Source organism: Engystomops pustulosus, chromosome 10 (genome assembly GCF_040894005.1).
Source record: "Engystomops pustulosus chromosome 10, aEngPut4.maternal, whole genome shotgun sequence".
Lineage (NCBI taxonomy): Eukaryota > Metazoa > Chordata > Amphibia > Anura > Leptodactylidae > Engystomops > Engystomops pustulosus.
In genome coordinates this window covers 25,642,622-25,655,942 of record NC_092420.1, presented here as the reverse complement: position 1 = coordinate 25,655,942, position 13,321 = coordinate 25,642,622, and the positions used below count along the sequence as shown (strand labels likewise).

The 13,321-nt window shown below is 39.2% G+C and overlaps 1 long non-coding RNA gene across 2 annotated transcripts in view; it reads left to right on the top strand.

The window, feature by feature from the left end:
- LOC140104081 (uncharacterized) overlaps positions 1 to 13,321 on the top strand; it is a 47,513-nt gene that overhangs the window by 10,500 nt on the left and 23,692 nt on the right. Inside the window, exon 3 of one of the 2 annotated variants that reach the window (XR_011850242.1) lies at positions 9,914 to 10,563. The exons of the other annotated variant lie outside the window; for it this stretch is intronic. This is a non-coding gene — a long non-coding RNA (uncharacterized lncRNA). Of the gene's footprint in view, positions 1 to 9,913; positions 10,564 to 13,321 lie in introns of those variants that run through there. 2 annotated transcript variants of the gene reach the window in all.

The window sequence follows — 13,321 nt, the reverse complement described above, 5'->3', positions numbered from 1 at the left end:
GGGGGGGGGGGGTGTTAGCAGAGCACCTCATGGCTCCAGCACCACAGCAATAACCATGCCCCCAACTACAGTTCCACCACTCAGTGCCTTCTATTATAATATCACCTCCGGTACATAACTCCTGAGGAGATCATGATGTAGAGTTGGAGCCCTAAGACTTCAGTTTCATTTTTATATATATCTAAATTTGAAGTTTTGCGAAGAGCAGCTAGAAAACAAAAACAGAAGTATCGGTGACGTGTGGTTATAGCCCTACATAAATTCAAGTAGGTAAATCTTGGTAACGGGTTTCCTTTGAAGGGGTGGTCCGGGAGTAAACCATGCTGGTCTGTCTGCAGGATTGTTGGAGGCAGATGACCCTCTCTTTACCGCTGTATGGCTCCATGTTCTGGGTCGTGGAAAGAAGGCATCTACATCAGCTCCCATAAAGCTGAATTTTGAGGGGGGTCAGTTATTTATTCCCACCAGACATTGATAATCCCACCTGCAAGCAGATTAAAAACACGTATCTACTCTTTCAATTTACATCAAATTACATTGGCGTTCTGAGACCTAGATCTTTGTTTGCAGCTCAAATATCTTTATCAGCTTGAAGGCTGAATTGTAAAAATCTGGCCTGGCATGAACCTGGACCCCCACCAGTAACACCCCTAATTGGTACTGGAACCGATCGCGGGTGTTTGCTGTTTAAATGCTGCTGGCAAAGTCATTAGTGGCATTTAAATTACTGTGGCTGCCACATGCCGGTGTATATATAATATAAATGCCACTGGCAACTTTGCCAACACCGATCAGGTGCGTTAATGTTGGCGGGGGGGGGGGGGGTCTGGTTCGATTGAGCCAAAGAGTTTTAGTTCAGTAAGGATATCTGATCTATCTACTAAGTCTGTGAACAGGGTTGTTACTACAACAGCAGGGGGCCTAGGCATCCCACCTGATACACTAAAGAATAGAGGATGTGCATCATTATATACATATTATGCTACACATCCTACAGCATAAAATGTATATAACAGTGCACATCTTTCACAGTACACAGCATGAATCAGCAGCTCAGATAAGAAATGACAGGACCTCTCTAAATTCTGCTGTGTACCCCCATCCCCCGCGTGTGGTCAGCAGCTACTGGGATAGATCTGTGTATACATGTATATATCGGTGTATAAGTGTGTGAGAATACAAATATGTATATTTTCTGGGTGGCCCCAATCAGAAGTCTGCTATGGGGCCCTGCCTCTCCTAGTTATGCCCCTGCCCGTAAATTTATTTAAATTGACCTGTGCAACTTATGGACCTATTCTATTAAGTATAGAGTTTTTACCCTTTCCATGGGTCATTGCATGGGACATAAAATATTATGCTGGAAGATAAAAAGACAACAAGAAATTGGGGTCACAGCACCACTAGCAATAGACTAGAATGAAACAGGTAAGAACATAAAAAATTACTTATTTTCTAATTCTATGAATGCACAGGATTTTAAATCCTGATATATCCTTTGAAACAGACTCCCAAAAATGTTATTCTCCCCTACATATCTTAATAAAGGAATTGTATGAATATCATATTAAAACATCTCTCATTAGTTTCATAGAGGTTTCTTTTCCCTTTGTAATGTGATAAGGCCATCGACACAACCAGACATGTAAATTCACACTGCATTAAAATCTGTCTGATAGAAATGGAGAAATTGATTTCTGACCCATATGTTGAATTGGGGGGATTTCTTGTCAGTCATGTGCCACGACCTATCATAGAATGAGTGGAAAGGTGCCTAAATAAAGCAAAATGTGACCATGCTCGGAATACCAATCCGAGAGAAAGCGGCGGACCCTTGGAATGCTTTCTACCATTGCCCACTATTTGTACACAGCTTTACCCTTCGTTTTGGAGAATTCTACAATAAGGTTAGTGTTCTTTATGCACCACATTGCCCAATCCATCCTCCCTGGTAGCATCCACTCGGTGGACTTTGGGGTCATTGCCTTCAAAAACTAAAACGTGTCTACAAAGATAAAGAAATCTATTCTTCATAGACAATGACCAAACGGTAACTTGGTTAAAAGTGTTTTAGTTCTGCAAACTTCAGCAAGAAGTGATTAATATTCCCAAGTTTTACAGTTCTGTCAGCAGTGAGTTTTTCTAGTCTCCACTAATGGCTTTCGCTAATGATAACTATCTAAGGAAAACTTGAATGTGCTTCGGATTTTGCTTGCCCCAAGTGTGAATGTCTAAACGTATGCACCATTTAACCTTGACAAATGCACTGGGGTGTTCTCTTGATTAAAATCACAAAGGTATGTGGACGTCAGTGAGAAATTCATCTAGGAAACCCTTCACAGACCATTAAGAACTTCTTTTAAGATGTTGAAACCCTTCAATCGAGAAAATATCACAAGCCGCGCTCTGCACACAATGTTCTAATATTACTCAACCAAACCAGCAGCAGATGTCAGGAGGGCTCATCGTGATCATTTTATCTAATGCACATTTGTCTCATTGACACATTTACTGCTCTGTTATGATAGGAAGTTGTTGAAAATGTCATAAAGTCAGGTCAGTAAAATCTGCCCTGATATTTTAGTGTATTTGTATATGTTACAGTATACTGCGTGGCTAAAACGTTAATCATCTACAGCCAGGAGACAATTCTTTCTATTATATGGCTTGTCTTGAAGTGATGCTGCAGCTTCCTTTCCACATAATTTATTGAGTTTTTTAAATACTTGGAAAACTAGTGTATTTTCCAAGTTTTCCTGGATATGTGTTTGTATTTTTTGATGTTTAACCCTTTCCGGACTCAACCTATTTTGGCCTCTAGGATGCGGCACCATTTTTTAAATCTGCCCTGCGTCACAATATGTGGTTATAGCTTTGGAACTCTTTAAAATATCCAGGGGTTTTGAGGCTGTTTTCGCGTGACACATTGTACTTCAAATTCAAATTTGGATGATATCTTTTGTGTTTAGTTATGAAGAAAAATTAATTTGGCAAAAATTTTGAAAAATTCTTAGTTTGCAAAGTTTCTAAAATGTTCTACTTTTGAAGCAGATAGTCATAGCACCCAAATTAATTAATCTTACATTTCCCAAATTTCTGCTTTTTTTTGGCATTGTTGTTTAAGATTCCACATATTTTACTAAAATGTTATGAGGCTGTTTTTTTTTTTTTTTTTTTTTTTTTTTTAAACGGGCAAAACCTGTATTTATAGGGACCTGCTCACCTTTCAATTTACTGCGAGAGGCCTAAGTAATAGCTAGACTTATAATGACCCCATTCTGGAAATTATACCATCAACGTATGAAAAAGCACTGTTAAGAAGTTTGTTAACCCTCCTAGGTGTTTTATAGGGTTTTAAACAAAATGGAGGTGCGGTCTACAAAGTGTAATATTTTTGGACATTACATTACATTTTGGGTGGAAAATTTCTATATAGAAAATGTATTGATCCCTCAGGTGCAACCTCTGTCTAAATAAATTTTCTGAAAATGTGAGCCTAAGAAAGTCTCTTCCAAATATTTCCTTGGATAATTTCTATGCCTGGCTCAATATCTGATAACCGAAGTGACAGTTCAGTTATGGGTAGTGGTGTGAACCAGCAACTTTTGGCTACCAAAAGTTGTGTTTGCAGAATAGTTTGACGGCCATGGGTGCTCTAGAGAATAAAAAAGGCAGTATATCTAAAAACAATCCAGTGCAAAAGTTAAGTAAAAAAAACAATGACATCAATTTTTCTTGGCCACGTTCCGGTTTATGTAGCCTAAGGCTACCTGTAAACGATTGGATCATTATTTGCATCCCTTGTGTCAATGGTGCGTGTGAAATCCACCAACGACCAATGTCTGAGCTGTAAACTCAGGCAGGAATAGGACCTGCTCTGAGTGCTCCGGATGGACAGTGAGCAGAAGTAGCCGTGTGTGAGCCCATAGAAATAAGAGCAAATTGTCTTCCATAAACTTCAATAGGCAGCGAAGATGGGGTCTAAAACTAGCAGGCATCCACACATGGGACGCAAACCAATTTTCCATAGATACGTGGATCTATATGAAATCTAATCTCAGTACTCCGTGAACCTGGCCTACTCCGGTTATGCAGAGATCTGCTCTAATAATGGTTTACCACTGCTCTGTTCTGTCACTTGACCGACTTTCATCCTAGAAGGGAGAGAACATTAGCTCCACAACTCTCTGCAAAGTAAATAGACTGTGTAGTCTGACCATATCATTGACGTTGATGAATGATTTCATGCTGTCATATCCTTCTTCATGTCATTTCCTATGCAGTGCAGTATAAACAATCTTCAATGTTAACCATCCTTGATATTCTTGATCCTGGCACTGTCATTTTCAGCCAACGTTGAAGAGTTTGGAGCAGTGAGCTGGGCCTGACCATGTCTCCTAGAGGAAAGACAGTTTTTCTTCATACTGTAAGAAAACATTTTTCATACAAAAATGTATAACTGAATTGTAATATTTCCATATGCTTGCCAAAAAGTGTAGCTTTTACAATAGTAGAATTGTATTAGGGAATTGATGGCTAAAGAAGATCTATTCCTCTAATACACTGTCCTATTAAAGGTCTATTAATGACCTATGGTGAAAGGTCTGCCAGGCACTTGGTTAATGGCATCATGAGGAAATACAGAAGAATAAATGGGTGTAACTATAGGCGTGTTGAGGTTCAACTCCTAGGAACCGATAAGCCCTGGGTTGATCTTGACCATAGCACTTTAAGGGTAAACACATAATCGTAGGTGTCTGCTGTATAATAGGGCAGGCACCCACCCTGTTTGCAATGGACTCAGCCATTGAGTCTTCCTCAAGGCTTACATTGGATGAAGTTAAAGGGATTTTCCAGGTACTTTGACTACTAATGGCCTTTCCAAAAGATATGTCGTTAGTAGTTAATCGGTGGAGGTTCCAACCTGATCTTAAGTAATTAAAGGGGTTTTCCAAACTTGGCAAGTTATCCCAAATCAACAGGATAGTGTATAGCTTCCTAATTGGTAAAGGGTTCAACAGCTGGAGCCACCACTGATCATGAGAATGGGATCCCCCAGCAATAATGAGATCAGTTGACACTCTTTAGTTCTGTCTGTCTCGCACTGTGCCGGAAATTTTCTTCTGCTCCGACAGTGTATGGCGGAGCAGGGGGCATGCTCGGCCTGCGACTCCACCCGTTAGTGAGAACGGGATACCCGTTCTCCTAATTTCTTGGTGGAGCGCTGATTCTCATGATTGGCAGACGTCCCATCTGTCGGATCTTGACCGATCCCCTATCTTGTTGAATCAGGATAACTTCCAAAGTTTACATAACCCCTTTAAAGTGGCCAGAAAACCCCTATTCAGGTTTATTGCCTTCATCCATGTGGGCTGTGAATATGTCCCTCACGGACCAGCAAGGAATCAAAAATTATACTTAAATTTAAGAAAACAATATCCTGGAATACAAAAAGTGCCCTAACTAAATTAAAAGAAAAATCTAGGTTTCCATTGTTTGTTTTAGCTCGTCATACATTTCCTGCTGCAAGAAAATTCAGGATTATATCAAAGAGCACTTGAATCAGGATATGGAGCTTAGCAAACTGAAATTGGTTCCAACTTGCAAAACACACTGCACAATTCGATAACATCAACGTATTAAATCCTTTAAAGTACTTCAGTGCATACTGGCAGCAGGAGGCTTGTGAAATAGCTATTGAAAGAGATCGGCTGACAGTACGTTCCGCTCAATAATACTGAGGACTTGATCGTGGCATGTTGAGGTATCTAAGTAATTATGTACTAGCAACCACGTTAAAGGAACCATTGTTCAGGGGGAAATTAAATTAATAAAGGCTAAATGTAAATCTGGGTTAGATAAACACGATTTTAACATTACTGGCATCACAATGAAGCAAGGTATTTAGGGAGTGGTCGTAGATGGAACGTTCCTAATCATGTAACTGTTCCACTAATCTGATAATATCCCTGTGAACTTTTAGCATTTTACCATTTTTCGCTCACTATTAATCCTTACCCAAGGGTATTACACTAAAGGGGTTTTCCAGTCATGAAAATGGGGGCTGGCAAATGTTTATAATACAAAATCGCTTCGAATTACCTTTAGTGTTAACAGGGCCACCGGTGCAAAATGGTTTCCAGTCTTATACTTTTTTGCAGAGATTTTTAACTATAGGATTTTTTTTAACCTCTAGGATGCGGCCCCATTTTTCAAATCTTCCCTGTCTCACTATAAGTGCTCTTATAGCTTTGGGATGCTATAAGATTGTTTGTTTGTTTTCTCGTGACACATTGTACTTCAAATTAGTATAACAATTTGGATGATATCTTTTGTGTTTAGTTATGGAATGAAACGAAATTAGGGAAAAATTTGGAAAAATTCTTTATTTTCAACGTTCTAAATTCTCTACTTTTGATGCAGATAGTCATAGCACCCAAATAAATTCATAGCTTACATTCCCCACATGTCTGCTTTATGTTGGCATGGTCTTTTAAGATTCCGTATATTTTACTAGAATGATATGAGGCTTAGAATTTGGCGGACAAGTTTTTGGGGAAATCCCCAAAACCTGTATTTAGATGGACCTGCTCAACTTTTAATTGACTGTGAGAGGCCTAAATAATGGCTAGACTTGTAAATTACCACATTATGGAAACTACACCCCTCAACGTATGAAAAAGCACTTTTAAGAAGTTTGTTAATCCTTTTTTATAGGGATTAAAACAAAATGAAGGTACAGTCTACAAATTGTAATATTTTTTTTTTATAGACGATACACTCATTTTCGGTGGAAAAATTAAACATTTGCAATGGATTAAATAAAAAATTTCTCACTGATGCCCCAAATTTGGTGGTATCCTGCTGTATGGGCACACGGCTGGGCATAGAAATGGATGGAGGCCCCATCCAGATCAGATTTGCATTGTCACTGTACAGGCTATAATTAAAATTTTTTTTTTTTTTTTAATGTGGACCTTTAGGGGCTTATTTTTTGTGGCACATGAGATGCACTTTTTGGTACATAATTTTGGGGCATCTATAGCCAATTGGTGAGATTTTATTAACTCTTTGTTGGTGGAGGAAATGAAAATCATCAATTTTTAGGAAGATTTTTTTGGGGGGTTTTTGGCCGTTTACCATACCATAAAAAAGTGTATTATTTTTATTCTATGGGTCACCACAATTATGAAAATACCTCATTTATATTGACTTTTTAAAATTTTTGCCCCATATTTACTGAATAAAAAGTAAAATGTTGTTAATTTTAGCATCACCGTCTTTTCATATGCATAACTTTTTTATTTTTCGGGTGACAAATCTGGGTAAGGGCTTATTTTTTGCAAGAAGAGTTGTTCTTTTTATTGGTCGTAATTTAGAGTGCGTAACTATTTTGAGCATTTTTTTAAGGTATTAAATAAAAATTATATTTTTTCAGAAGGTTCACCCCCCCCCGGCATTTACTGTCTGAGCATGCAGACGCATGGAAGAGGTCTAACTTTTAAGAACATCGGTCAGCCCCAGGGCACTTGGCAGACCTCAGGGCTGCCCAGAAGAGGATCGGATCCCCCGGTAAGTGGCACGGGGGATCCGATCCATAGAGGGATGGTTGACCGCAGCCTGTAAGGGGTTAACACTCTTGATCGGAGCTGGCTTGGTTAGTGAGCCGTGCCAGAAGCAGGACGTTATAGAACGTCCCCTTACTGGAAGTATCTTCCTGCAGGGACATACTATAACGTCCAGGTGCGCGTAGGGGTTAAACAAAAGTTTTAATTTTGTTTTTATTTTTCATTTTTTTTTGTTTGATTCAAAATATATTTTGAATTTGGTGTCTCCATGATCCTACTGGCCCAAAGAATAAATGTAAAGCTGTAAAAACAAAGCCTACAAGAATATAGCACAACAGTTTCTTTGGCAATTCTGACACTTTTATAGAATTTTTTTCCAGCTTTCCAGTACAATGCACAGAATATTAAATAGTGACCCCAGGAAGTACACAGCTGACATATTCTCTTTACATAAATCTTCTGCTTTGGACTGATGCACAACACAGGTGATGCATCCTCTTATTGATCTGTGTCGTACAGATCGCACACTGATGTGTTGTGTTGCTCTCTGTCAATGGCATCTGTTTCTTAAAGACACAGATGCCATTGATTTTTATTCGGATTGCATGGAGCTATCAATAATGTATGGCAGGTCAATACATCTAATGGGCCACTCAAGATCGCTCTTGCAAATTGCACATACATAATCTGCCATTGTTGACCAGCAGTGCCCCCATTGGTGGGGAATAATGTGACTCTGGGTCTCCTCTTCATTCTAACTGTCCAGGCCCATGTCAGAAGTGACTGTGCCCCCCCCCCCCACCACCTGATGGCAGGCCTGTGCATTACCTAGCTTTCGTTGTTTTGATGGTGTCTTTTATTGCAGCTGATCGGTGGTAGATTATAACAAGGGCGGTTTGGAGGCTACAGAAACCCACCAAGTTTGAGACTACCCTGTAGGGATACAGTAAGAGGGGGGAACCTCCAGACCTGAAATCGGCATATATATGATGGATTTCAAGTAATAATGTAAATAATAATGCAAATCGATAACAACAAAAATCTGTGATATACTGAGAAAACAATATATGCCAAAACTTCACCAATCCAGATTTACAATTGTGTGTGTGTGTATGTATGTATGTGTGTGTGAAGGGTATTAAAACATAACCTTTAATGATAATGACTAAAATCATAAATACAAACCATGCTTCCACATGAGGCCAATCTCGCCATATGGGCAAACCAAAATGGCGGCAATCAAATGAATAAGGACACAAAGATGGTTAGATCTTAACTATTCGTAGCAGGCCAGGATAGGGAGGCAAGGGTGGTAGGGAAAGGCAACTGATGTCGTCAGTGGGTCCAGGTCAGGAAGGGTTCCCTGTTTTATTAGGGCAAACTAGGGTCTCCTGGAACAGGGTGAGACTGTCCTTGTCAGGACGGGGGCAACTTTTTCGGGGTGTTAGGGCACACACATGTTAGGGGTGCACCAGGGGCAGTGCTGACAACTTTCTTCCTGTCCTGGACCCACTGATGACATCAGTTGCCTTTCCCTACCACCTTTGTCTCCCTATCCTGGCCTGCTACGAATAGGTAAGATCTAACCATCTTTCTGTGCCTTATTCGTTGATTGCCGCCATTTTGGTTTGCCCATATGGCAAGATTGGCCTCATGTGGAAGCATGGTTTATATTTATGATTTTAGTCAATATATAATATATGATGTTACATAGTAATAACATTGCCAGATGAAACCATAGGAACGGTGCCCTGCTCGCAAGAGCTTATAATCCATGAGGTAGAAGGGGGGGATACAGGAGGTGACACTGCTTGTACAATGATGCAGACAATCTTTATATTTATACAGTTTATCCCTTATAAATAAGCATGTACAATCAGCAGCCAACATCTTTATGTAAATGTATGCACAAGCTTTTACAGGACCTTTCGAAAGTCCTCCAAATCATTATATGATGGTGTCCTGAGGCATCCTGGAACTGCTAGTAAAGTAAAGAGGATTGGAAAATGGGGAAATCTAAAAATCGAGATGGAGACTTTCTTATGTAGATGAGAGGATGCATTGCAAAAAGTATTGTGTTGTGGGAGTTGGAAACTAGTAGATTATGCCCACTCAAACCACAGTTTTATACCAGCCTGTATAGATAATAGGGAGTGGACCTCCGGCTCTGAAAATCTGCTCTATAATATGCCCCTTGCACTGTACATGGTGCGCTACCTGCCCAGCTGGTTCTGTTCTATTGCATTCTGGGACACTACATACAATGTACTTTCCTTCTCTTGCTCTATAACCTACTGCTTGCAGATGGGACACAATGAACATCTGCTCACCTCCTCTTTTCTCAGGAGCCTTCTTCTTCCACATAAGTCTACTGTACTGTGGCCTTGACAAGTACCTACCTGAAACCGCTGATCAATATCGGAACCAGAAATCCATTTTCATAACTGAGAACATTTCCTAATGCTGAACGAATTAAGAAACTGTTAGATATGGGTCATATGGTAAATGTATGTTTTCAGACCGCTCTACCATTATTCAGATGCAGAATTGAACATTTCATGTAGATCGTATGTATAAAAAAACATGGAGAACATGCCTGATTCCAACCGCATGCAAGACGATCCATCAACCTGCCATTTGGAGGTTACTCATGGGTTTTAAATTGCCTTTTTTACAATCCTAAGAATAATGGAATGGTATATCATTAGACACAATTACATAACTCCTGCATGTCTCATTACAATGTCTTATTAAAAGATTAGCTCTAGAAACATATGTGCCGGATTTCGTCAGATCGGTAATTACCTGTCGCCCATTTATGTTCAACGTTTGTTTTATGTGGAAGGAGAATACAGTACAATGCAGCCATTCTTGTGCGCCAGAAACTGGCCTAATGCTCTTTCAGGTTAAAACAACCGTTACCAGCCGTGTGACGCTCGGGGATTGTTTTATTGGCTTTTTGTGGAATTGTTTGCTTTCTCGTTCATGGTCCTTGATAAAGTTGCAGTGATGAATTTCGGTTCTCATCTGTGCAGTTTGAGTCATTTTCTGGGGAATTCCCGGCAATTTTCCATGTGTTCCTTTATAGCTTTGGTATATTTAGTATATTGAAGAATAAACCACTAACCCAGCATGGAGGAACCATGAGCAGTAATTGTTCTGGGGCTCATCTAATAATCCATGGTAGACTTCTGCCTCTTATATTATATTATACCAGTGGTGCACAATCCACAAATTGCAAGCATTTGTCCGTTTGCCAACAAACACCAATGAGCGCTTCTAGAATTGATGGAAGTACTTTTTGGTGAAGAGGTCCAGATAGAGGTGAATACAGTTGACTCTAAGTCTCCTACTTAAGGACACCCGACTTACAGACAACCACTAATCACAGACTGACCTCCCTGCCCCCTGTGACCTCTGGTGAAGGTCTCTGGATGCTTTACTTTAGTCCCAGGCTGCAATAATCAGCTGTAAAGTGTCAGTTATTCATAATCCTTGGTCCCCTTTACAGCAAATTTTTTTTTAAATCCAATTGTCACTGGGACAGTTTTTTTTTTTTTACAATTATATGATATACAGTTCCGACTTGCATACAAATTCAACTTAAGAACAAACCTAAAGAACCTATTCTGTATATTCTATCCTATATTTTGTTCTTTGTACAGGGAAGCTGGAAATTCCAAATGTGGTAAAATTGCCCAAAAGAAACACACTTCCTATGGGCTTTGTTCTCACATTTTTTCCTGTGTACTCTAAATAACCTCCCTTTTATTCATTGGGTTGGTACAATCATATAGATACCAAATGTATATAGGTTTTATTATGTTTTGATGCTAAAAAAAAATGTAAAACTTTGTAGAATAAAAAATATTCTTCATATTGTCATATTCCTACAGAGGTAATGTTTTCATACTACGTTGTATGGGGATCTGTAAGGTGCCATTTTCTTTGATACTGGGGACTTTGTGATCCCATTTTATTTAAATGTTTGTATTTTGCAAAATGCCGAAAAAATGGCGATTCTGGCATTTGGGCACTATTTTCCGTTATGGGTTCACGTTGGGAATAATGTTTTTTTATATTTTGATAGATCAGGCATTTTGGAACGTTGTAATAGCTAACATGTTTTATGATTTTACATGTTTATTTTTATATGTGTTCTAGGGAAAGAGGGGGAATCTGAATTTTTTTTTTTTTTTTTTTTTTTACTATTATTTCAGGCCCCTTAGGATATATTAACCTTAGGGGTCTGATCATTTATACATTATACTGCAACACAATTGTATTGCAATACATTGTGGATATACTGCTTCTGTGTTAGTCTATTTATGACCGCTTATAATACAGAATGCCTAATGACCGCTCTGGGAGCCTTTCCTAGCAATCATTACAACCAATCTGTGACGTTATCAGAGGGCGCTGATCGGCCAAACAAGATGGCGGAACCTATGGGAAGCACTGTTAGGTGCTGCGGTCGGCTTCAGCCATGACACCTAACAGGTTATTTGCCTTGATCGGTGCCAGCACTGACCGTCTTGGATACCGGCAGGTTTAAGCTGTGTAATACAGATCACCCCGTGAGCCCTCTGCATACAACCCTTAGTTCTGTATGACCTATATAAGCTGTAAAGCAATAAGCAAGTAATTAAATATGTAACTGTAAACAAGCCCTCATACATCTCTGTATGGCACAGGCAGCAAGGGGTTACGACTGTGTGTTCCAACTTTTCCACCTCCTTTGGTTTATAGCAAATAATGTACCCAAAATGTCTGTCCAGCTCCAAAAGCTTAGAAAAACGTAATCCGGCAGTCATTATACTGGGACAATATACATAATACAGTTGACACAATCTGATTGGCTGACGTGGGAAGCGCTTTCAATTTTTATCTGCCCTGGTCTTACATAATGAAACCCACTCTGTCATTCCTGTGTTGTAGGAGCAAATTACGGTCTGTGTTTTGCACACGCACTAAGGCTTACGAGGAGCTTCTATATATTTAAATTCTGGAGGAGGCGAACATTGCAAAATTCATATTTTGATCTGAACATATAGAACTGATTAATGTTTATTTACAATGGAGGGAAAAAACCGATTGAAGTGTTTCAACAAATCACACGCTACAAAGCGTGCACTTAGTTTGGATTAGACATCGAAATCCTCAGTGGAAATCGGATGACTCATGTTTATTTTTTCACAGTTCAATTTTATGTAATGCAACATGTGTGTGCAATTGAACTCCTGACCTTAGGTTCTCTGTGTGCTTTGCGCTGCAAGGGTTACGTTACCCTCCATAATATCTGCACATGGGGATGGCAAAGCCTCTGAAAGTCTATGTCAACAATGTCCAACCAATTCTATTTTATTGGCGCTGCCTGCCAAGTTTTCAGCAGAATAAAAAACGCAAAGCGCTGGCTCTTCTACAATCATTGAGAGCGATATATTAGGAAAATCCCACAAGTGGTTAAAATTACGACCTCCCATTAGATTTGCCAATGACAATCCCAGCACAATTAAGTGGAAATTATAATAGATTTGTAAAATGCTACGGAATTTAATGGCACTATATAAATAAAGATTATTATTGTTTATTATTATTTATTATTATTGTTATTATTGACATGAGATGATAAATTGAGATGAAGGAATCTCATTGTCACGATTTATCATATATTTTGGTTAATCAAATGGGGAGACCCTTTTCATTTAGAACATTTCTTATATACACAGCCATAGAACTAGATTCAGTTCTAT